Here is a 24,715-nt window from a genome sequence, read left to right as displayed (position 1 = left end):
GTTTAACAGATAGGCCCTAATTTAGTAGCTTAAAGTAACTTTTATTCTCTCACATAGTTTCTGTGGGTCAGGAAATAGGGGGTGACTTGGCTGGGTGGTTAGTAGCTTGAGGTTGTTACAATTCCCAGAACCCCTTTTTCCTTCTTTCTACACAACTGTGAAATTGGCCAATTTTTGGTTGCATGAATAATTATAATGATAATCCCACTTGACATTTTTGCATCAGTTTCATCTTCTGGGGAAGATTACTGCACTATGCTGCAAATGAGAAAATGAAGGTTCAGAGAAGTTAAGTGACTTGCCCAATATCCCAAAGTTAGAAAGTTCTAGAAGCCTGGGAACTGAACTCATATGTTGTGGTTCCTTGCTCGGTGGCCTTGCCATCATACCACACAGCTGCTACCAAGCCAGACACCACATGCCTCCTTATCTATGAATAGGAAGCAGTTGTAGTAGAGCAAAAGAGATCTCATCTCTCTCTCTTTTTTTAATTACACAGATGACGCATGCTCACTATGGAAAACCTACAAAATAAAATAATTTTTTAAAAGGGAAGGACGAAAGAAAAGACATTCTCCTATAATTCTACTACCCAGATCTCCTACTGTTAATATCAGAGTGTATTCCCCAAAGAACAAAGGGCACGATTTTAAAGCACATTAACTGCATCTTCAGGGCAAACTGATGGAAACATGAGGTCAGAGTGTGTGTGTGTGTGTGTGTGTGTGTGTGTGTGTGTGTGTGTGTGTGTCTGTGTGTGTGTGTGTGTCTGTGTGTATGTCTGTGTGTGTGTGCATGTACGCATGTGCCCACCCATGTGCGCATACCTGGTGCTTCTCTGCCCAGACCAAGAGAGCCTTGGCACATTGGCAGTGAGCTAAGTTGGCAGAGAATTTATTACAACCTTAGTAAAGAGGGTTTCTTCAAAGAGGAGACAGGGCAGTGTGGCTCGGATGCAGGTGTAGCTCACCTGGTTTATTCAGGTTCCTCTTAAGCAGGGGAAGGTTAAGTTGAATTCAAGCCATTTGGCCCTCAAAGCTATTGGCTGAGAGTTTGGGTCCTTGTGTCCTCCCAGGGCTCTCCATGGCTCCCTTTTGTCATTTTCCTTACACATGAAATGTCTCTTTGTGAGTGTCTCCCCTGCACCTCCCTGACCAGATGCTCAGCCCGAGAGCGGGGGCCGCATCCACCTTGCTCACCTGCAGCCACCTTCCGGCACCTGCCTCACTGTCTGTCTGGCAGGTTGCAGTGCTCTAATCATGTTTGGACTGCAGGGTCTGGGGCTATACACAGGATAGTTGCTAAGGGCATTCACGATCTGTGTCTAGAAAGAACTAGACCCCATTTAAGGGGATAGTCAGACTCCCAGGCACCTTCCCAATGACATCTGCCTATAACTTGGGATGCCCAGTCAGGTTTCCACCACCGGGAGACTGAAGAACCAGGTTCACATCTCTTCTTCCAAGACCTACAAGAAGTGTTCTACTGTGTTGTGTGCCTGGTTTGTCCTGACATAGAGAGAGGGAATAAAATTGACATTTCCTCAGTCGCAGCTTCTGAAGAGTCCGCCCTCCAAATATAGGGTGTAGGAGGCAGTCTGGGCCCATGTTATAAGCACTAGACTTGGAGTCAGATGAACTGGGAATCAACTGCCAGTCATCGACATTTAAGCTGAGTGAGTTGCAGGAGTTTTTGGACCTCTCTGGGTCTCAGTTTCCTCATCTGTGAAATGGAACGAGGAACATAAATTTGCAGTATTGTGCTGCTTAAATGAGAAAAAAGTGAGAGTTACTAGCGCAGTGCCTTGGCACATTGGCTGTGCCTAAAAATATGTAATTTTCCTACCTGGGCTATCTCCTTTAACTTTGAAAATCTGAAGGCAGTGACAGGCACACAGCCTCCAAGGCTTTTGCAGGAGGAATGCATTGATAAATTCTGCCTACGGATGGCCTTTCACTGAACAGCATACCCATTCACTGACAGAGAACCATCTCCTCATGAGAACAGATGATACTAAGCGCAACTATAGGCAGAGGCCAAGGGGACCCCTGGACGTCCCAGGAGCACACGCCTAGCTCCAGTCTGGCGAATCAGGGCTGAGAAGGATGCCTGTGCCCTTAGGGAGAATGTAGGCAGGCTCTCCCTACAGAGGTGTCCTTTCTTCTGCCTGGGTTGAGCCGGAGAGGTTCCTTCTCTAGTCGGAGTCCAGGTTTGGGCGCTGAATCTGAAATCCTGCGAAGACCAAGGTTCAGATGGTAATCCAGGACCAGGACATTGGGAAGTGGGTGAAGTGTGTCCCCTGTGGTCCCCTGCCCCCTGCCAGTCTGCTCGACTCCTTTGCTTCCTTTTGGCATCATTCTTGTCAAAGAGGCTCTGGGTGCTCCAGGCTTCACTGTGGCAACTTCTTTCCCCATCAGAACTTAAATGTAGAGTCCAGCTCTCTAAACCTAATTGCTTTGACAGTCAGATCCATATAAGAGTTACCAGGTCAGTGTGCAACAGGCAACAACTTAGAATTAGCCAGGGTGCTTCCTGAAGATACCACCTGCATTTTCTGGACACTAGGACTAGAAATCATGCCCATTCTGCCTCTAGGATCTTGTCTTTCTGTCTCCCAGCATTCAGGAACCACAAGAGTTAAGTATTTGTCATCTCTGATCTAGACTAATCCCCGACCCCATTTTACGGATGAGAAATGTAAGATTTTTGAGGGGTGAAGTGACTTCTTCAAAGTCTCCTGGTAATTTGGTGGCAGGTTCTGGGGGTGGAGTTGGGGTACAGATCTCCTGACCTCTCTCCAACCGCCTGTCCTCCCTAATTCTAGAATCTTTCTACTCAAAATGTGATCTGTAGACCAGCAGTGCTGGTGTCACCTGGGAGCTTGTTAAAAGCGTAGAATCTCAAATCCAACCAGACACCTAGTGAAACAGAATCTGCATTTTAACAAGATCCCCAGTTGATTCATCTATACTTTAGAATTTGAAAAGCACTGGTCTAGAACCCCGCCTACCGCCCCCCCCCGTCCCCCCGCCCCCGCTGTTCCTTTCTCATTTATTCGACCCCAAGGGTCTGTGATCTGAGGCTGAATTTAGTACAATCTCAAGGGCATATTCCCTAGTGTCCATACATACAGCTCGGGTTTTCCAGTGGAAAAGATTTCTGCCCTGTTTCCTGACATTTTTTTTCCTTTGCCTTACTTAAAATTCTAAGAAAAGCCTCATTTAGGGCATCCTTTTTAGAATGGGCAGGGGAATCCACTACCTTGAACTTGTAGCAAAAAAGGTACGATAGACACGTAATAAATCATCATAACTGGGTGGTGAGATGTATGTAAAAGCACTTACTAAATTATAAAGTGGTGCACAAATGTTACTGATTATAATTCTAGGCTGTAGGAATACAGAATGAAATCCTTCATGAGCGCATTTGGGGTGAGAATGTTTCTCAGGAGTATGATTTGAAACTGAGAGTTTTCTGATTACTCTCATTTTATTAGATATCTAAGGAGCTAGAATAGTGTTACCAACCCTGGCTATGCATCAGAATAACTTGGGAAGCTTTGTTTAAAAATATATAAGCCCAAAGTCAAGCTCTCGGCGCGACTCTCCTCGGCTCGCTCGCCGCTCGCACGCCCACCATGGCCACCATTCAGGAGTTCGTAGGAAGATGGCTCTTAGTGGAGAGCAAAGGCTTCGACGAATACATGAAGGAAGTAGGAGTGGGAATGGCCAAACCAGATTGTATCATCTCTTCTGATGGCAAAAACCTCACCATAAAAACTGAAAGCACTTTGAAAACATCACAGTTTTCTTGTAACCTGGGAGAGAAGTTTGAAGAAACTACAGCTGATGGCAGAAAAACTCAGACTGTCTGCAACTTTGCAAATGGCGCGTTGGTTCAACATCAGGAGTGGGATGGAAAGGAACGCACGATAACAAGAAAACTGCGAGATGGAACATTAGTGGTGGAAAGCATCATGAACAATGTCACCTGTACTTGGGCCTATGAAAAAGTAGAGTAAAAATTCCGTGATTATTTTTTTGGACAGGAATTAGCTGCAAGGATGAACAAGCTCAGTTCAATGGGCAAATCTTCATACTGCTTCTTTTTTTCCTTATTGTGTTCAATTATCTTTATCACAAACATTTTACAACTATTTCGAAGTGTTGGTTTACTTAAGATCATCCCTTTTGTTAGTAAATAAATGTGTTTATGCTATACCAGCATTGTATGCTTTTCAATTCTAAGGAAAATATTGGTGAGTTTTAATAATTACGAATTGAATAAATTCTGGGATAGTCTTGTGAGTACTATATTGAGATTATATTTTCGTATTTTATATGTAGAGCTACTTCTGTGACAAATGCACTACCACTCATTTAAGCTTGCCCTACACTATTTGAATTTTTTATCAACTCAAGAATCTTAAATTGCTGGCAGAAACTCTTCTCATTAAAAGAGGGCTACATAAGCTTTGTAATTTAAATTTCTGAATAAACTTTAAATTACCATAAAAGAAAAATACATAAGCCCAGGCTCTGGCCCTAGATTCTATTTTTTGAGGTCTTGAGGGTCAGGGCTGGGCAAGGGTGTATTTTTAAACACTCCCCTGGTGATTCTAATACACAGTGAGATGGGTGAACCACTGAGCTGGAAAGGTTTGATTTCCAGGTTGATGGTAAATATATGTGAGTTAGAATTTTATCCATATTTGTGATATGGCTAAAGTCAAAATTTTCTAATTTCTAAATCTTAATGGTAATCAAACCAGGAGATACGGCCCAAATTACAATAGTAATAGCTGCCGATTCCCAATGGTATTAACTCGGTAACGATAATTTCCACGACGTTCATTCTTTCACAATGTAATATTGGCCAACTAACATTCACACCACCAAGAACTGACCTAAATCCTGACAGTAAAGTTGTGTATAGGCTTGTACAACAACCGAATTCTCAAATTCCATTGGGTTTTTACTCCGATGATTAGACATTTTGACAACACAGGCTTGAAAAATATTGATGAAGATTTAGGAGACCTAAGTTCTAGGCAGTGTTCTCGCGTGGAGCTGTCTGATGTTGTATCAGTTTTCTGCTCCTAAAAATGAGGGTGTTGGGCCAGTGGCTATTGAATCTGGCTAACAATCAGATTTACGTGGAGAGCTTTGCAGAGCGACCCGACCCAAGGTCCCAGAGCTATCCTATGTAAACCTTTGGTGTGGGGGCTGGAATGAGTATTGGAAAGCAGGATTTTACAAAGAATCCTGGAAGATAATTGATTGTAGGGTCAACTAGCTGCGTTTGGGAGCCACTGGACAAGATAAACAGAGTCTAAGGGTGTTACCTCTTTAGTAAGAACCTGTGGCATCAGAACTACTTAGTTAAATTCTTACATCCAAAGCTGATCTTGAGCTGTGCCTGGCCAGGGGGCAGGGCCTACAGAAGGAGTAAACAGAAAAAACAGTAATAGCACAATTTCTGACTACCTCCTCTATGTGCCTCAAGATTTTCTGTTCATGTGGCTTCTGTTCGGGTCTTTTTATCATAGTCATATTGCTAAATGTTAAAATGCCATCTCATCACGTTACCTTTAAAAACCATTGAAAGAGTGCCCTTTGGGAATCATGTTCTTAGACAGAATAATCATTTTTCCTGCAGCCCACCTTACCTCATTTCTGCACCAAAGCTGAGTGTCAGTGTGAAAAACAGTCTCTTGGGGAAGCTTGTTTAAAATACAGATTTCTGGGCCTTCCCCTAAGTCTAATTCAGGAGATTTGTGTTGGACCTAGAAACCTATATTTCTTACAAGCACCTGAGGCACATGATCTGCTTTTCATCTCCCTGTAAAATTTAGTTTTCAGCCTTTCTCAAACTTCCTATATGGTAAGAATCTCCTGGGTCCATCAGTGAATGAATTGACCAATAAAATGTGCTATAGCCAGACAATGGAATATTATTGAGCCTTAAAAAGTAATAAAGTACTGACACTTGCTACCCCAAGGCTGAACCTTGAAAACATACTTAGTGAAAGAAGCCAGACATGAAAGGCCACATATCACACAATTCCATTTGTATGAAGTGCCCAGAATACACAAATCCTTAGAGACAGAAAGTCAATCAGTGGTTGTCAGGGGTTTGGAGGGAGAAAGGAAGGCAGAGTGACTACTAATGGGTAGGGTTTTTTTAATGGGATGATGAAGTGTTCTCCAAAAGTGGTGATGGTTGCACAACTTTGTGAATATATTAAAAACCACTGAGTTGTACATTTGAAAAGGGCAAATTTTATGGCATGTGAATTACATCTTAACAAAAAAAAAAAATCCCGAGTACTTGCTTAAAATAGCAGATTCCCTGGTCCTACCCAAGATCTAATGATTTAGCACCTCCAGGGGAGAAACCTAAGAAGTGTTTTTTGATAAACTCCCCAAGTGATTCTTATCAAAAGGGAAGTTTAGGAAAGGTACATGAAAGAATTGGGCCATCCTGCATGGACCCCTGAGACTCCGTGCATGGTCAGCAGCCTCTTAGATAACCCCCATGATCCCTGCTTCTTGGTATTCTGCTCCTCTTGAATGTGGACTGGGTTTATTGACTCACTTCCAATGAATAGAATAAAACCAAAGTGAGGGTTATCAGTTCCAATATCAGGTTTTTAAAAGGAAAAAATTGTGGCTTCCATTCAAAGAAGATACACAAATGACCATGAGCAAATGAAAAGATGCTCTACATCACTAATCATTAGAGAAATGCAAATCAAAACCACAATGAAATATCAGCACACTCATTAGGATGGCCACTATAAGAGAAGAAAGAAAACAGCAAATAACATGTAATGGTGAGGATGTGGAGAAATGGGCAAAATATACTCACTGCTGCTGGAAATGTATAATGGTGCAGATGGTATGGAAAACAGTATGGAGAGTCCTCAAAAATTAAAAATAAAGTTACTGTCTGATTCAGAGATCCCACATCTGGGTTCATATCCAGAAGAAGTGAAAGCAGGATCTTGAAGAGATAATTGCACATCCATATTCACAACAGCACTATTCACATTTGTATGAAATGCCCAGAGCAGCCAAAGGGTGGAAGTAACCCAAATGTTGATTGACAGGTGAATGGGTAAAACAAACAAACAAAAAAACCCACCATGGTCAATGCAGTGGAATATTATTCAGCCTTTTAAAAGAAGGAAATCTTATTGCAACATGGATGAACTTAGCCATTATACTAAGTGAAGTAATCCAGGCACAAAAAGACAAATACCATATGGTTCCACTCATACGAGGTCCCTAGAGCAATCAAATTCATAGAGACAGAAAGTAGAAAGTGGTAGCCAGGAGCTGATTGGAGGGGGGATGAGGTGTTGTTCCATGCAAGGTGAAAAAGTTCTGGAGATCTGATGTACAACACTGAGAATATACTTACCACTACTGAACTGTACACTTAAAAATGGTGAAGATAGTTTTTTAAAAAACACTGTGGCTTCCATCTCAGGCTCTCTCACTCTTTGTGGGTATGCTTGTTCTCTGTTGCCCTCTGCTCCGTCTCTCAAAGACCTCGGTCCTACCTCTGTAAGGAACTGAATTCAGCCAATAACCGAAATGAGCATGGAAGAGAGTCATCCCAGAAGTCTCCAGAAAGGAACTCAGCTCTGCTGACCACTGGATTTTAGCCTCACGAAACCCAGAGCAGAGAAACCAGTCCAGCCAAGGGATTTTGGATCTACAGAAGTGCAGGATAATAAATTTGTGTTGCTTTCAGTCACTAAGTTTGGAGTAATTTGTTATAGCAGTAATAGATAACTAATATATTTATATGTATATAATATTTATTGGTTTTCAGTACTTTCCTACTAAGTATCATAGTTATGCAGATACTGCACGATGTTATTTATCATTTTCCACTTATTTTGCTGAAGTAATCATTCACTATCTCAGTGCCTTTCTGTATTGTGAGCTTGAGTGTTCCATGAATTGTTTTTCAAGGCTGTATGGAAAAGATACTCCTTCTTCAGGAGTCTGGCGTCGGGTCTCTGCCTGCTGGTTGTTTTTTATGCTACTAATCAATACTTACCATTAGGACGACAACTCCATGCATCACTAAACTTTGACCTCTGTGCCCCAGAGCAGTCCCAAGATGCCAATTAATGCACAGGCCATATACATATTCCTCAAATGCAATACTCCTTTCATAGACTTCCCTGAATTAAATTTTAGAGGCTTTGGTGATGGCAAAATGATGTTGCTAAGTACCAGCAAGCCTAGAATATTCAGAAAGGATGCTTGGATGAAAGTGATTGTTTTTTTACACAGATGCTTTTTACACAGATCTTTTGGGTGAACACTGTGTTTAGATTGTTGACCAGATGCCCCTGTTTTCTACAAAGTGGGTGGTGCTAGCCTAAAGTGTCCTTTATGTTAGCCCTGCAAATAAGTACATGCCTAGAAGTCCACCACCTAAAGGCAAGCAGGTGGCCTTAGCCTAGAAACCAACGCAAGCCTCAGAGAACTTCCACTGCAGTTCATTTTATTGACAGCTTTTGGAATTTTATTTCCCCAGACATATGTATTTTTCAGGGAACTCTTCATAATGGTTTACCACTACATACCACTACGGTGCTCTGAGTAAAAGGGCATAATACTGAGGTGTTTTCCTGGATCTGGCTCAAATGGGATCAATGACCAAACACTACTTTCTATTAAAACCAAACAGTTAATCTAATCTGTTGTTCAGGAGTCAGTTGTTTTGATTAAAGGCATGTCTGAATGACCTTTGGCAGTTTCTTATATCCAATCAGTGGGTTCCACACATTCAGCCCTTCTGTGGAACCAGGGGGTGTTGACTGCTCAAGTACAAATCTCAGAAGAGAAGACTCATGAAATCTCACTGAAGAAGGGAGAGCTGAGCCTCATAGGAACCGAAAAGCCATTAGGAAACCAAAGGCTATTCCCTCCATCTCTTCCATCTCTTTCTGGAGCTACCTGGCCTCTCCGTTGTGCTTTCCTTTGGAATTCTGTCCTTACTAATCAATGTCCTCAAGGCTGGGATTTCCATCCGCCTTGAGTTGATATCACTTTTAGTTCTGTGCCCACTGTCACGACTAACTTCTTCTGGAGTCTGAATTCTAATCCACTCCACTAAAATTCCCAGAGGAGAATGTGATTGGCTTGGCATGTCAGGTGTCTCGCTCTGGTGCACTCAGCCAGGGTGAGTCAGGGGTCACAAGACATAAAGGGCCGGCTCCTCTAGGTGGTAGGTGGAGCAGGGAGGAAATGCTAGAGGCCTCCACAATCTTTTCTGGATTGGTAATAGCAGATGTTTCTTTGCTACTTTTTTCTTAGCAGTCTGAGGGTAGAGGACTTTTTTCATCTTTACCTTCACCACCATACTTCAGCTCAACGTCTTCTACATAGATGCTCAACAAATAAAAAAAGAAGGATGGTCATGTCCACTTCTACTCATACATACTCTAATAGTTCTTATTATGCTGGTTATGACCCATCTGGATATTGGTATAGAAAAGGAAGGCCAAATGAGCTGATTACTCCTGAGTTCTTTCTTCCAGCACTGCTTGGGTTAATAACTTTTCTGTATTGTCCACTTTCCAAGAGGTGAGCACAACATAAAGCGCTTTATACATTATTATCCCATTTATCCACTGCGATAACCCTGTGAGGAAAATGGAGTTCAGAGACATTAAGTCACTTGCCCAAGGTCACACAGCTCCAAAGTGCTGTGGCCAATCCTAAACCTTAATGTATAGCCCAGTCCTCTTAAGCACTGTATTTTCTCTCCTCCTGTGCCACGAGGAATGGTGAATGAGGCTGAGAGATGAGGCTAAGATGAGAGGTGTTGGCTGGGTCAATGCCAATTTTATGAACTAAACAAAATTGTTCTGTGCTAACAGTTTTTTAAAGCTTTTTGAACATGGCCTTGGGCCTTTCATGGTTCTGAGGTTTTCCTACAACTCCTCTTAATTGAGTCTTTCCCGGCTGAGCTATAGGATTTAAGTAATTCTACAACAAGAAAAGAGTTCTCAGAACTTCCTTCCTTTCTCTTTAAGCTGGGTAAGAATGTGCCCAGCTTTCTGCTTTTATCCACTGGAAAGCGTCCTGGGAATCCGAGACAAGATCTGGGCCAGGGCTGCCATTTTTTTTTACTGTGCTTTGCACATGTGCCCTGGCACCAGACTGTATCGCCCAGAGGAATAGGTGCCACTTGATCATTCACATCCTAGGGCACCCTATGGGTGCACTCTGGGCTAGGGAGCCTTGGATGGATGTAACATTGCTTCAGAAAGCCCCTGCCTTAGGTTTTGATTATCACTTGCAATAATACCATTTCTGGATAATACCTCTAATCTCTATACAGGCAAGAGGACTTCAAATTCTGTTAGTCGGTCCCAAGGGAGAGAGCAGTTGACCTTGTGCCTGGAGCTGCATTCCATCTGTTGCTGGGAGGGCCGGGTCTTCTCCTTGCCATTTCCCAGCTGTCTCCCACCTCACTACGCACAGCCGCTGATCTAAGCCACAGGGGCCAGTCTTAGCAGTCTTGGGAATGGTGGGGAAAGAAACTGGCTCTCCGTGAGCAAAACCATTCGGTGAAGACCCAACCTAGAGCAGGCCTGTATTAACTCCGAAAAGGCTGGCTTGCCCTTACAGCTCTTTCTGAGGAAACAAAAAGCTCCACCATTGAACCCCCAGGACACCTGGGGCATCCCTAAGGAGATATGTAGTTATTTATGGTCTCCTTTATTTGTAGGTACTGTTAAAATGCCTTTCCAGCATGCTGCCATGATTTAAATTATGCATGTGTGCTCATCCTGAGATATGTACACAATGGGATATATTTGGAACAGTAATAGGATTTAAAAGAAACAGATTGTGAATTTCAAGATCCCCTTTCTCCTGCCCCTGTCCCAGATTCATTTAATACCTGGAGGTATTTCTGCTGGCCATTCCTAGAGAGTAGCTAGGCAGTAAAGCCTAATGGTTCAAAACGATCAGTCTGGGGAGACTGATGTGTGTGGGTTCATTTCTCATCTCTACCACTCACTAGCTGCATAACCTTAAGCAAAATTGCTTAAACACTGTAAGTCTCATTTTCCTCATCTGTAACACACAGATAATAAAATCCCTTCCCCATGAGCTCATTGCAATGTTCAGTGAGATTGACCACAGAGCAGAGAACATAGTTAGCATCCCTAAGTGCCAGTCCTTCTACTTGGCTCTCAGACATGCACCTAAATTCCAGCTGAGAACTTGTTGAACACCCAGGACAGTTTTTGCCATCTTTTCTCAGAGGGCCTCTTTATTTCATGTGAATGCCTCTCAGAATTCGACCCTAGTCCCCAAACCTCATCTGTGTGGCTGCTCCCACCTGAAGGGACTTCTGGTCACCAGGACAGCACTTAGCCGGGGAGCACTCCTAATCATCTCAGGCTCCAGCTCCAGCGGTGCAGTGTAAGACCGCTGAGCTCGTTGATAAGGGTGCAGAGCTGGAAAGAACGAACTGTCCATTGGATAGGCTTTCATTGCAAAGCTGTGTGGAAAAATGAAACGCTGAAAACTCAGGGCACTGCCGAAGAGAGAATTCTCACACAGCAGAACATTTTCTAGGCTTATATATGATTTCTCTTGTGTCTCGGTTACAGCAGAATTTCCCAGTGGCCTCTTTTTATCCAAGGAGGTAGTAGAATGTAGTCACTGTGTGCACTGACTTTGGGATGAGGCAGCCCTGGGGTACTGCTACTTGCTGGGGGACTTCAGGAAAGTAATGGAACCTCCACACACCTCAGTTGTTCCCTCCGTAAGATGGAAATATTAATAGTTTCTGTCTCCACCTGTGCTTTGAGGATTGATTGAGAGAACAAACATAAAGTGCCTGGCACACAGAGTGCACTCAATAAGTATACTTTATTGCCTGTACCATCATTGTAATTATTACCTGCATCTTGATGTTGCTAAGGATAGAAGATCTGCAAAGCAGTCAGCCTTCTGCCCAAAGTTGGTCATCATTAAGTGCTGAATATTATAATGTCTCTGTTGGGAATATCAGCAAAAAAAAGTCAATCATTCTTTGCAAAGCTTTCCAAGGGCTTGTCTCATTCTGTAAGGTCTCTGGTTTACCCCCCTGGGGGGTCATCCTCACCCTACAAAAGGATGGTTTGTAAGGGCAGACACTTTTGGCTGTCACCCCAACTGTCAGTCCTCCTTCGTCCTTGTGAACAGAATACCAGTTCTGTTCCAGCAACGGTGTGCCTAGCCCCAGGGGATGAATCGTGACTGGTGCAAGCCATTCATGTCAGTCCTGTTTCCTTTTATCTTAACTGGCCTAAGACAGGGCATGTGATCAAGTTTGGCCAATGACATTTAAGTCTCCCAGCAAAAGGAGGGGAAAGTCTGAGATGAACCTCATTTTGGTCCCCGCTATCCTCCTCCCCACTTTCGTTACTGTCATGTGAGGCTGTGATGTTTGGATCTGCAGCTGCCATTTTGTGACCATGTGGTTCCAAGCAAGAGGATGGCAGAGCAGAACAATAGTGAGTACAGATTCTTAATGACATTGCTGAGCTGCCAAATCGACTCTGAGCCTGCCTGTCTCCAAACTCCTTTTTTTAGCATACAGTAACTGTTCTTATGATTTGGCCTATTGTTAACTGAGTTTTCTGCTGCTTAATTGATACACTCCTTTTCTGTTTGCCAAGCCTGGAAAATGACTGCTATTCAAATCCTGCCCAGATATAAAGACGTTCAGTTCCCATTTTTTCCCTCTACATCTGGGTAATCAAGTGTCTTTAAATAAATTCCACACTCACCATTATAGTGCTCTTGAAAAGGTCACCAATGACTTCTTGAGTGACATGTCCAAACATTTCATGTAATTTCACATCCTGCTTAACATCTGCTCCACTGGACAGCTTGACCACTTTCTTATGCTAAAGTGAGCCCCTCCCTTGGCAGGTGTCACTGTTCTTTCTAATTCTCTGGCTCCCCCTCTGTGAAACCTTCCCTTTCTGCCTCTCAACTACATATGAACCCCAACATTCTGCCCTTTGCCTTTTCATCTCTCACAAGGTGCTTTCCCTGAATGCTTTCACCACTTCCGACACTTCGGTTCCCACCCGTGGGCCTCAGTGATGCCCACATCCACGTGCCCCGTGTAGATCTTTCCTCAGCACGAGCCCCTTCTTCCACTCTGTGAACAGGATATATGCACTTGGATGCCCTCAAAGGACCATCAACACTGTATTTCTAAGCTGAGGTATGTTCCCTACAAATTACTTTTCCTCTATAATATACCTCACCACTCTCTCTACCCCTCAGCTGGAAACTTCAGAGTCACCCTAAGCAATTCCTTCTCTTCCAACATCCAATTCATCATCAAGTGTAAAAACTTCTCTATTCTCAGGAGTCGGCCGCAGCTTCCCCATGTTCACTGCTGCGGCCCCCGTTCATCATTTCTGTATTGCAAAGGCCTCTCTCGTGCTTCCAATCTCTCCCCTCTCGTCACCCGCATTGCTGTTAGAGTGGATTTTCTAAAAACAAACTGAGACACATCACTGGATTTAAAATTTCCCAAGGTAGTAGATGTGTGTGTGAGGGGGACAGGGTGAGAGAGGAAGATTGTATTAGCCATCATGCCCAAATAAAGTCCACGCTTTACAACACGGCACAGAAGATCCTCTAGTCACTCTGGAAACAGACTGCACTTTGCTTCACTGGCTGCCATCTCCCCTTGCATCCTCAGCCTGAGCTCCTAGGGATTCCTCTTTCCGTCTGTTGTCCCCTCTGATGAGATGCTGGGCCCGTCCCCAGGATTCTCAACGCCTAACTGCACTTCATCCCTAAAGCTTTCCGTGAGCCTAGAACTAGACCAGAGTTTCTCAACCTCAGCTCTATTCACATTTAAGGGTAGATGATTCTTTTGTTGTGGGGCTGCTCTGGGCATTATGGGATATTTAGCAATACCCTTGGCCTCTATCTACTAGATCCCGGTAGCACCCTCCCTGCCAAGTGTGACAACAAAGAATGTGTCCTAATACTGCGGAGTGTTCCCCAGGAACAGAAGTGTCCACTCCCCCCAGTTGAGAGCCATTCAACTAGACCATGGTCTCTACTTATCAACCCATAGTTTACTGTTCTTCTCTGATTGTACTACTCATGGCACATTTTTAAAGTGACTTGTCTGATTATCTCATCAGTTTACTGTTATCCCCAAGAGGGACTCTCCCAGGGCCTGGCACCCAGTAGGTGTGCAGTCTAGCTTCATGAAAGAGTGAGCTCACTGATGGAATGACTTTGTCATCTGCCTAGTAGCCAGTATGGTGCTGGCACTGTTGTGCCCCATTTCCTTGAGTCCCCGCGAGGAGTCACAGCCACCAAGCTCAGTCGCGAGATGCAAAAACAAAACAAGTCTTCATTGGTAGTCCAGACTAGGGTCTCAGCAGCCCGTCAGAACACAGGTCACAATCTGCGACCCTGAACAAAGTTCCCTTTTTGCTTTTATAGTTTTGGAGCAGTTAGGGGCTTTCCAAGGGGGGCGGGGTGGTTTATTGGTGACCTTAGCTGATTGGCTGAGGAGGGTCAGGGTCTTGTTACACAGGTTGCTGGGCATGGTTTCCACGGGAATGGGCGTGGCTTGAGCCGGAAACTTCTTACTCAAGATGGAGGACACAGAACAAAATGGAGGCAGGGGGTCAAGCTAAGTTATTCAAGATGGAGGACACAAAATGGAGGCACATAGTTATTCAAGATGGGGGACACAAAATGGAGGCAGGGGGTTATGAAGGGGACATAGTTATTCAAAATGGAGGACACAAAATGGAGGCAGGGTGTCCCACAGGCACATGATAAGGCTCAATAAATATTTGCTGAATGAAGGAATGATTGCATGACCCCATTAAACTCTTCCTTCACTGTGAAACCTTTATTAAGAATCCTAGCCAAGGTTAGAGTCTTTTCTTTACCCCATAGTGTCTTTGCACACACCCCTGTCCTCCAGCACTTATTACCTTGGATAAGCATTGCAGTCAGTTGTTAATAAATGTATGTGGAAATAAAACCATGCTCTATCCTCAGGCTTCCTTCCAGAAACAGAAAAAGTAGGACCATTCCTGTGCCCAGGAATCTCAGAAGCTACCTTTTCCTTAAACTGCTACACCTGTTCTGCCCGTGGCTACTCTGGGCCACACCCACCACCCACTCATCCATCTTCCTTAGCTGACTTCAAAGAGGAGGAATGGCTCAGAGCTGCTGAGCTCTGAGAACCCACTTCCAGCTCCTGGCCCCATTTTGCCTCGCCCTTCCTTGACTGTGCTCCCAGCTCTGGCAATGAATTCCGAGAGGTCTTGGTAACATACTGTGCTTGCTCCAAGCCTCTCCCAGGGACAGGAAATACCACCTCTGCAGCATGCCCGCCACCTGATGGCTTGAAATGCCAGAGGCTGCAGTGGGTTTCATGGTGGAAAGCAGCCTTGGTGTTACTGAAGTAAACAGATGTTCTGAACAGTTGTCAGGAAGACCAGCCTGCTTGGGAGAAGAGTTCAGTACTCAGAGAAGAGTTGGATAGCTTTTTATGCTCAGTAGATAGTTAATATGCATTCTCCAGTCACAAAGCCCTATAGGAAAAAGATGCTGAAGTTAATTATTTATATTTGGCACCCAACCCTCCATATAAATAACAGCATAGAGGCCCAATGTTTGGTTTGAGGTCAGCTCTGTTTAAACAGCTAGGCCAGGTGCAGACACACACACTGGACCTTTGAACTCAGTGTGTTGCAATCCAGATGTTTGGCAGAGGTGATGAACTTGGGTCACTGACAGTGAGAGAGTGTGTGGGGCTCTTCTAGCATCTTCCACGGGGAGCCCTGGACAGTAGACTTGGCTACAAGCCCACTTCCTTCACCAGAGTCAAGAAACAGTAGCAGCTGCAGTTGTTGCTAGGGATAAGGGATCATCCGCAGGGGACTTGAGGTAGCCAGGAGGGGGAGGGGGGTAGCAGGAAGGAGGTCGTGAAATTGACGGTGCTTAGCCGCTGCCCACGTTTGAATTAGGTGGAGGCATTCTGCAAGGGGGAAAATATGAGGCTTTTAATGACAGCCCTGACAAACGTGATCCGGATGACCAAACTGGTCTCAAAAGCAACTGCTATCATTTATTAAAGGAAGGGTTGTCAAGTTGCACGGTTCTCTCAGGGTTTTCCTAGTCCCACAGTTTGCCTCAAAAACGTGCACAGCGTGAGGGGTTTGAACTTTTTGAATGTAATGCAAAGCACATATGTTGTTTGGGTTTTGTTTGTTTTGTTTGTTTGTTTTTATGTTGTAAAATATGTTCTGTAAGAAAGAACCATGTAGCAATAAAACGGTAATGTAAACACGAACCCTCCAGAAGAATGTAACATATTTCTGGTGAAAAGAAACAGCCACCTTGGCTTTATCCACAGAAAAGTAAAGAATGATGAAGAGGGGCCATTTCATTCATAGACCATGGCATCCTAACGTTAACTGCTCGCCAAATGAGTATTTTTGAGGCATGACTTAAAACAGAATTTTCAAAGCAAAGCAGCTCCTGGCATTGTGAAAGGGAATGCTCCCGTTGGTTGGCAGCCAGGCAACTTGAATTCCAGTCTTGACTGCTGACCCCCCGCTTCCTGGCTTCCATCCCCCGCACTCCATTCAAAGTGCTCTTGTCAAGGGTACCAGTGACCTTCTCATTGCTGAATCTGAAGGGGATTTTTCAGTCCACTTCTGACCCGACCTCTCTTCAGCAGATGACATAATTGCCCGCTCTTTCCTCCTTGACATCCTCTCCCTCGGTGCCTTCAGTGACACCATCCCGGTTCTGGTTACTCCCCAGCTCTCCCCTGTCACTCTTTCTCACCCTCTGCAGGCGCTTCTTTTTGTCACCAACAGCTCTGAGCGGCTGCTGTGGACTGAGGTCATGCGAGGTTTCTTTGCATGCATTTTCTTATCAGTGCTTCACAGCAGCCCTCGAAGGTAGGTCTTAGTGTTTCCATTCTATGGACAAGAAAAGTGAGGCTGAGTGGTGAAGGGGTCCTCCCCCCAGGTAGCATAGTTAATCATGAGCAGAACTGGAATTCCCATTTAGGTGTGTTTGAATCCAGAGCCAAGTTCTTACCTATTGTATTAATTTCTCTTCCTCGGGTAGCCCCTGAAATAGAGGTATTCTCCAGAGTTCTGTCTTTGGCCTGTTTTTGTTCTCTCTGCCCCTGTCCCTGCAGGAGTTCATTCACAGTCTTCTTCTCATGGCGTGTCTATGGTATCTTCAGCCAAAATCCGTCCTCGGATCCTCTTTTCCAACTGTTCCTAAGCTATCTGCATCTCTGTGCACCACAGTCACCTTGCAGAGGTGGTGATGATGGACTCCCAATAGCCCCATAATTGGCCAAAGCCCACGATTGCTAAAGGAGTAGGCATGTGACCCAATTCTGCCAGTGAGACGTGACAGAGGAGATTGCTGGGAATGTCTAGGAAACATTTTTCTCTCTCTTAAAAAGATACATGAAAGATGGTTCATTTCCTTCTCTAGATGTTGTGCCTTGTGATCCCGGAATGGGAACAGCCATCTGCAGCCATGAGAGGCAGGTGGACTCCAATAAGAGAAGGAAAATAAAAACTGGGTCCCTGATTGTATCTTAACTGGGACAGAGGCTTCCAATCATATTAAGTAATGTGTTTTCCTCAATGTAGGGGCTTTTATTTTGCTGTTGTTACTTGCAGCCAAAAAGCATCCTTGGGGAATATCAAGCTCATCAGAGCCACAATTCAATTCAGTATCTTCTCCCACAAAGAACCTCCCCTCCTATGACTCTGTCTCTATTAATATCACCCATTGACTCATTCATCCAAGTCAGAAACGTGGGCATCATCCTTGACTCCTCCCTCTGCCTCATCCCCAAAGTCCAATCATAAATTCAGGAGATTCTACTGTTGAAAACCTCTTGTTCTTTCTTTCTATTAACCCTTTCCTTGTTTTGTTTTAATTTTTTTAATTTTTTTTTTTAGTTCTTTGCTATTTTTACTGGTCTTCCGACCCCTTTCTCACTCTAATCCAAGCCACCACCATCTACGTTACTCTGCAAGAGATTTTAAAAACTCAGTACTCATCCTGCAACTTCCTTAATTCAAATGTGTTGGTAGTCTTCCCTTGTCTTCAAGATATTATCCTACCAGTTTGCATGGTTTATAAGCTGCTTGAAGACAGGGCCCACCTCGTGGGACTCACCTCCAACCCCCACTACTCCACATGTACCTTCCATTCCAGCACACTGATTTTCCTTGCAGTCCACGAGCCACTGCTCCTTAGTGTCACTGCACGTGTCACTCACTCCTTGGACCTGGGATGCCCTCCCGGGATGATCCCGGCTGGCCACCGGGTTCTCATGCACCGTGGTTTACATCTTGTGCAGTGTAGCAGGCGTTCAGATATGTCAGAAATAGCTTTCCTTATTGTCATCTCTCTCCCCTTCATTTTTATTCTGAACCCCCATCTCGACTTAATCTCAGTTGGTTTGACGCTTCCCCTAAGTCCTAGATTCCTTCCCCTAAGTCCTACTATCAGGGTGCTTGGGGGGGTGTCTGACGGGCCTCAGGGCATCTGTTCATCACAGGCTGCTGTAAAGATGTCCCTGGTTTTCGTTGCCCTGTTAAGCCCAGGGGCCACCTTGGCAATGCCCCCTCCATGCTGGGTCCCGGGATCTCTGCAAGGCGGCCTTGGCTTTGTCTGCATGAATGCCCCCCACCCGCTGTAGCACTCCGGCTTTGAGGGCACAGTGTGTGCACCGAGCCCCTGCTCTCTGGTGCTCAGCCCTCTCCATCTGTCAGCTCCTTGTCTTCTGACCCCGCCTCAGACAAGGCTCTCCTTTTCTGGAGCAAGAACTCCCTCTGCTTCCTTCTCTGGAACATTTGTGTATCCCCTATCCCTCTAAGCTCCCCTGTGGGGGCTTGGGGAGTTCCGCAATATGGTGCACAAGAGGCGGAGAACTGATAGGCCTTGTTGCTTCTACTTTGTCATGTCGTTTCTTCCTAAGACAAGAACGCAGGCCCCCTAAACTGCGTGAGAGAGGGGAAAATACCAGGAGACAAAGACCACAGAGGAATGAGGACACCCCTGGCCACATCAGCGTTCACCACCCAGCCGTCATTCTCTGCTTAGGTGCCCATGTCTCCCAGACAGCATGTTGCAGTGGCTGAGCCTGCCATGTCCTTTACCCAAGTGTTGTCAGTACCTGGCATCTGGCACATAGTAGGTGCCTTGAAAATAGTTGTCAAAATCAAAAATAAAAGTAAGGAGAGCATGCACTTTGGAGTTGAGGAGACCTGAATAAATCCTGCCAACTGCCTCCAAATTGTGTAGTCAGGGGCCAGGGACTTCACCTCTTGGTCCACCAACAGTAGCAACAGGCTAGAGAGGATCCAAAGAGGAGGTGAGGGGCAGAGTGACCCTATGCTCCTCACAGCTCTGTCCTTCGTACGGTCCCCTGACCCTAACCTTCCCAGACCCTGGCTCTATTTTACCTCTCCCCTCCCCCCTCACGGGCCTCCACTTCTGTATCAGATGTCTCTTCCCCTGAAAACTCAATTTAGACACACAGGTTTTTACTCTTTCTCCTCCAGGCAGATCCCTTCCCCTCCTCCAGCTAATGACTTTAAAGATTTTCAAGTCCCAAGGGTTCAGTTTGTGATGGAGTACAAAGAACTCAGCATTCTGGTTCTGCCACGCCCTGGCTGTGGGATGTTGGGCAAGGGTCTGAGTCTCTGTTGCTTCATCTGGAAGACTGGAATGAAGCCGGCAATTTACCTGGATCCTGCAGAGCATGGGATCGGGGACCCTGGCTGCCTGGCATCAAATTCCAGCCCTGCCACTTTCCAAATGTGTAACCCGGAACAGGTGACTTTCTTCTGTCTCTGTTGCCTTATTTATAAAAGGAGCACCTCACAGAACCTCCTTCACAATAACTAACAATAATTTCAGGGGGATTTGCAGTATTCATTGAGTTAAAACACCTCAAGTGTTTAAGACCTCACCTGAGTAAACGTTCCGTGTACGTTAGATATTATTATTCCACGGGCGGTCTCTTTTCAGCAACCCACAAACTCATGACATGTGTATTAGACTGCTGGGCTGCCGTAACCAAATGCTATGGACCGGGCAGGAGAAAGTTATTTTCTCACAGACGTGGAGGCTGGAAGTCCAAGATTAGGGTGTCAGCCGGGTGGGTTTCTCTGAGGCCTTGCTCCCTCACTTGCACGTGGCTGCCTTTTTGCTGTGTCCTCAAATGGCCTTCCCTTTGTGCACACCTCCCCCCGCCAATGACTCTTCTTATGAGGACAGCAATCAGATTAAACTGGGTAATGTCATGACTGCTTTAAAGGCCCTATCTCCAAATGCAGTCCTATTCTGTGGGCCTGGGGGTTAGGACGTAACATTTGAATTTGAGGGGGGGACACAGTTCTGTCCGTGACAACATGTAAACAGACTCCAACATTAGGTGTTCCAGCAGGTGAGCCTCTTTCTTAATCTAATTCTTGATTAATAAATCCCAGGATATTTGGGTTCTAAGGATTCCACTTGTGGCATAGTAGACAGAATCTGCCATCAGAAGAGCAGGTTGTGAAGTTTGGATTTAAAACCTGCTCATGGGTCTATGGCCTTAGGCGAGTCATGTGCCCTGCCTGAGCCTCTGCATGTCTTTACCTTGTGGAGGATAATGGTAACTCACATGGAGGGTGGCTGTAAAGATCAAGGGCACAGTGTGTGTGAAAGCCCTCCATAATCTGCACATCCCTGGGTTTTTGCCTCTGAGCTAAAAAGAGAGAACTGGCTGGATTGGCTTGACTCTCTTTTCCATTCTCAAAATTCTATGACTCTGATTTCTGAAGAGTAGAAATGCAAGTATGAAGCACAAGCTTCTGGGGAAGCAATTTTGGGGCCTATGGCATCAACAGATATTGTCGAATCAGTGAAGGAAATCACACCACCTTAGAAAACCCCCCACTCTAGATATTTCCAAGGCCCCAACTGGAGCAGCGCGGGAGTGCATCATTTGTTTCCTGTGTTCTGGCATAGAACTCGTGGTAACATGGGCCCATAAATTAGGTGTGCCAGGACCAGAACACCTCCCTCTCTTTAAGAGGACCCTGGGATCCTCTGTTGTGAAGGACTACTTGAACTTCCCTGTCTGCCCACCTCCCTCAGGCCCCCCCTAGAACCAGCTGGTTCTTTGGCAACGGAAGTTGTTTGGAAGCAACATAACACAGAGATTAAGGAATGGAGCTGGGAAGTCTTGGGCACATCACTTTCACTGACTCAGTTTCTTCATCTGTCAAATAGAGGAATAATAGCTCTTATCTCACTGGGTCATTTGGGGTTCGATGCAACAGATTGGGTAACAATGGCGTAACATGTAAAAGTGCTACATTCATCCCACAAATAATTTCCGACTTCCTCCTGTGCATAGGAATGCTTCTTAGGCACTAGGGACGTCACTGTCCTGATCAAAATTAAATTCTAATGGAAGAGTCGGGCAAAAATGGTAGTAGATCATGTAATGCCAGGCCATGATAAGGATATAGAGAAAAATAAAGCAGGCTAACAGGATGGCACTGACTGGGGGCCATGCCATATAAGATCTCCTGGTCAGAGAGGTGGTCTCTGAAGGGGGAGCATTTAGCAGACACTTGGACAAGGAGAGTGAGCCCTGGGAATACCTGGTGGAGAACAGGTAGAAAGATCAGAAGAAGTGGCTGGTCGTGGCAGGAAACTGCAGGAGGCCAGTATACTTGGAGCTGAGTTGGAAATGAAGTCAGGAGGCCTTGAAGTCCAGGGTGATGATTCTGGATTTTAATCTGAGGGTCATGAGAAACCATTAGAGGATTTCAGACAGCAGAGTGACTGTGTCATCTATAACTAAAGGGATCCTGACTGCTGTGTGGAGAAGAGACTTTAAAGAATCATGGTTATCACAAAGCTGATCGCCAAATATTTCCTGCCCTCCACCTCCCAGGCACATGGTGGGCCAGACTTCCTGTCATTGAGGGAGGTCGTGGGAGTCTGACCAATGGGCTGTGAGCAGAAGTCACAAGTGCCACTTCCAGGCCAAGCAGTTAATTGCCAGTGTGAGGCCCTCCAGGGCCCCTTCCCCCTCAGTCTCAGTGTCCAAGAGTATTCAAAGTGGAGGCTTCTCCATCAGCCTGGCTTCTAGGGGAGGAGATGGGGCACAGAACTGCAGCTGGCCTGCATTGCTTCACTGAGAAATCAACTTTTGTTGGGATAAATCATGAAGACTTGGGAGTTGTAATCCTTGTATGACCTCACACATCCTGACGCGTTGAGGGCGCATGAGGAGAAGCAGAGAGGCCAGTTAGGTGGCTGAAAGGTGATCCCCGCTTAGATTGGAGTGATAGAAACAGATAATGACAAGTGGTCAGATTTAGGACACATATTAAAGGTCAAGTGCAAAAGATTTGCTGATGGATTAGATGTAAGGTGTAAGGGAAAGATAGGAGCCAGGGATGACTCCAAGAATGAGGGCCTGAATAATTGAGTGAATTACTGAAAAGAACCTTCAGGAAAGTGCAGGATTACCCACAGGGCTGGCACACGGCTAAATGACAAAATGTTAGTTTTTGTGGTTATTACTGTTAAGGGAGCAGACATATGGAATGCAGAGGCTTGAGGAACTTTTCAGTCTACAATGATCAGAAGTCAGATTTATTGAAATGAAATTTATATACAGTAAAATATACTCTCTCTGGTGTACCAGTCTTAGTTTTGACAAATGCATTTTTATCTTGTAACCAACTCCACAATCAAGATGTAAATTACTTCCCTCGCCTCCCAAATTCCCTTTTGCTGCTCCTCCCTTTGTAGTGAGACCTTCCATCCACCCCTAACCCTGGCAACCACTGATCTGTTCTCCATCCCTGTAGTTTTGCCTTTTCCAGAATGTCACATCAATCGAAGAACACAGTGTGTGGCTTCTTGCACTTTATATATATCAACTAATGAATTCAATTAATGAACTTGAGATTCATTTCTGTTGTATGTCAGTAGTGTGTGCTCCTTTTCCTTGCTGAGCAGTATGCCATGGTAGGGATGGATCACTATCATTTACCAGTTGAAGGGCATTTGGGTCATTTCTAAATTTTGGTGATTACAAATAAAGCTGCTTTGAATATCTGAGTACAGGTTTTTGTGGGAACATATGTCTTTATTTCTCTTCATAAACTTCTAGATTGCTGGCTCATATGGTAAGTATGTGCTTAACTGTGTAAGAAAACACCACGCAAAAAAAAAAAAAAGAAAACACCACGCCATTTTTCCAGACGAACTGTACCATACTGTACTCCCCCAGCATTGTATGGGGTCACCCCACATCCTCCCCAGCATTTAGGATTGTCAGGAGTGTTTTGGTTTAAATGATTCCAATGTGCAGCGGTATCTCACTGTGGTTTTAATTTGTATTTCTCTAACAAATAATGATGTTGAGCATCTTTTAATCAGCTTATTAACCATTCATCTTTTTTGGTAAAATGTCATTTCAAATCTGTTGCTCATGTTTCAGTTAGTTGCTATCTTTTTAGTGTATAGTAAAAGTTTTTAAAAAATGTTTATTTTGGACATGATTCCTTGTTCAGATTTATGTTATGTGGTGCAAATATTTCCTCCCGCTCTTTGACTTGTCTTTTTGTTTTCTTAATAGTGTCTTTCAAAGAGCAGAAGTTTCTAATTTTGATGAAGTCCAAGGCATCAACTTTTTCTTTTATGGATCCTGTTTTTTATGTCCTAAGAAATCTTTGTTTACCCAAGGGCCCAAAGGTTTCTCTTATATTTTCTTCTGGAAATATTATAATTTTCAGTTTAACACATAGGTCTATGATCTCTTTTGAGTTAATTTTTGAAAGTGGTGTAAGGTATAAACCAGGATAGTTTTGACTTGTGATTTTTCCTCCTGTGCAAGCAGCAGATCAATACAGTTTCTTATCTCTGATAAGCACGCGCACAGATGACATTGTAGCTGGTTGCAAAACCTGGTTAAGGTTCAAACACAGATGACCCGGGAAGCTCCGCCTCTCTCTGACTCCAGGGCTGCTTTTTGAGAAGTTAATTCTATCTTCATTATTGCTCTGCAGATGTTCAGTGATACCGGCCCAAGCCTGAGTCCTTTAGTGAAATGAGCTAGTTTCTCCCCAATTCCTAAGCACTCCAGGTAGTGAGTTGCTTCAGGAAACCATGTTCTCTCTTAAACCACTGAAGGAATCTTCTGTGCAAAGCAGGGCATTAAATCTTAGCAATTAGATAGAAATCTTAACTCTCTTAGCTTCTGCCCTTCTTGGGTGACTTTTTCAGTCACCAGGTGATCTTGTTTTCTCCTCTTTCCCTCAGTAACACGAGTTCTGAATGTTTCATTACAATCACTTAGGTCTTGGGATATGTTAAATGTCAGGAATAAAACTGGTGAAGAAAGAGGGTTAGGAAGCCAACAAGAATTGTCAACTTGTGATTCGGTCAATTGAGGACCTTTTAAGAAAGGCAACTACTATCTAGTGTTGCCATCACTCCATTAAACAAAGGGCATTTAAATTATCCAACCCTCCAAGAAAAGACAAAAATTGGAAGGACATCGTCTAAGAATAAAAAAGTCTCTCCAGAGAACCAACTGTTGGTAATTTCCTTGGAAGTAGGAAAGTATT

General features: G+C 44.5%; 1 pseudogene; it reads left to right on the top strand.

Annotated features, from left to right (window-relative positions):
* Nucleotides 1-3,569: 3,569 nt before the first annotated feature.
* LOC108390952 (fatty acid-binding protein 5 pseudogene) lies at nucleotides 3,570-4,432 on the top strand (annotated as a pseudogene).
* Nucleotides 4,433-24,715: the final 20,283 nt, after the last annotated feature.

This window comes from Manis javanica, chromosome 3, assembly GCF_040802235.1.
Source record: "Manis javanica isolate MJ-LG chromosome 3, MJ_LKY, whole genome shotgun sequence".
NCBI lineage: Eukaryota > Metazoa > Chordata > Mammalia > Pholidota > Manidae > Manis > Manis javanica.
This window is presented reverse-complemented; position numbering and strand designations above follow the sequence as displayed.